The sequence below is a fragment of the Vulpes vulpes genome, chromosome 12, assembly GCF_048418805.1.
Source record: "Vulpes vulpes isolate BD-2025 chromosome 12, VulVul3, whole genome shotgun sequence".
NCBI lineage: Eukaryota > Metazoa > Chordata > Mammalia > Carnivora > Canidae > Vulpes > Vulpes vulpes.
Window position 1 is genome coordinate 77,232,927 of NC_132791.1, and position 1,707 is coordinate 77,234,633.

A 1,707-nucleotide genomic window follows, 5' to 3' on the forward strand; every position below is an offset into this window, starting at 1 on the left:
CGGTACGTGCACAGCGATCCACCAAGTGCATGGAAACACTAGGTCTCGCACACTTCCACCCAGGGAAGATAAGAGCCCGCGGGGAGGGGGGGGGCGGGTAGGATCTGCAGTCAACTATGAATGATCTGGAATGTTCTCAATGTCTTAAAAGCGGTTTCCTTATTTAAATTGTTTTCACTGGGTGCTGGCGGCAGGAAGCGGGGAGAGACAAAGGCCTCGACCTCAACGCTCCAGCATCCCGGGCAGCACCTGCCAGCCGCCGCCCGTCACTTGGTAAAGACGACCAACAGCGCTTACCTGTGGGCAGTGGCATTACCATCCCTCACGACTCTTACTCTTTTCTGTTGTTGTTTATTCATGAGAGACAGAGAGAGAGAGAGAGAGAGAGGCAGAGACACAGGCAGAGGGAGAAGCAGGCTCCATGGGGGGACCCGATGCGGGACTCAACCCACACACTGGGTCGAAGGCAGGTGCCAAACCGCTGAGCCACCAGGGATCCCATGACTCTTGCTCTTCAAGCCCCTCCAGACCTTCTACATTGACTCCTGTTACCTCCAGACGTGGAAACACTGCATGAAGTATGTAACGCCTCCGTTGTACAGCAAAACATCTGGTGGGAACAGTATCGGGGGGGGGGGGGGTGGACAGCGTGTGTCTGGGAGGGGAGGCACAGAGGCCCACGTTGTCTCCCAGATGGATGCGGACAAATGGGGAAAGAAACCATTTTCCTGCCTGTGCAGATCAACACATTCAGTGGCAACAAAAGCTTTTCAGAGCCTGGCAGCAGGATGACCCGTCTATTTTAGGCTGCTGAGCGCCTTCTGTGGATGTAAAGGCACATGCAGCCACTAGGTCTCCAGCCTCCAGGGAGGAGCCTCCCCAAGTGGAGGCCGTGAAGGGGGATGACAGGCAGTGCCAGCCTCCAGCCCCCAGGAAGCAGCCTCCCCAAGTGGCTGGCCTGAGGGGTATGACAAGTGGTGCCAGCCTCCAGCCTCCAGGGAATAGCCACCCCAAGCAGAGGCCCTGAGAGGGATGACGGGTGGTGCCACCCTCCAGCCTCCAGCGAGCAGCCTCAACGAGTGGACGCCCTGAGAGGAATGATGGGCAGTGACAGCCTCCAACCTCCAGGGAGCAGCCTCCCCAAGCGGAGGCCATGAGGGGTGGATGACGGCAGTGCCAGCCTCCAGGGAGCAGCCTCCCCCAGTGGAGGCCGTGACCAGGACGACGGGCGCTCCCAGCCTCCAACTTCCAGCCTCCAGGGAGTAGCCTCCCTGAGCAGAGGCCCTGGGAGCGGATGACGGGCGATGCCAGCCTCCAGCCTCCAGGGAGCAGCCTCCCCGAGCTGAGGACGATGGGCGCGCCCCGCAGCCGCCCCCCAACTCCTGTGGCCACCGCCGGGGCAAGTCCTATATACCTTTTATTGTGTTGCAATATGTTTCTTTCTCTCCCTAATTTGTTGAAGTTCTAAGAATGAATGGATTTTGAATTCTGTCAATTCCTTTTATGCATCTACTGAGGTTATCATATTATTTTAATCTCTTATTCTATTAAAGATGTTATCTATTATTATTGTTTATTTGCATATATTGAACCATGGACAAATAGTGTATGATACTTTTATTGTGTTTTTGATTTTGGTTTGCTAATATTTGTTGAGAATTTTTACATCTATTGATCTGTGGTTTTGGGTTTGTTTTTTTTTTCCCT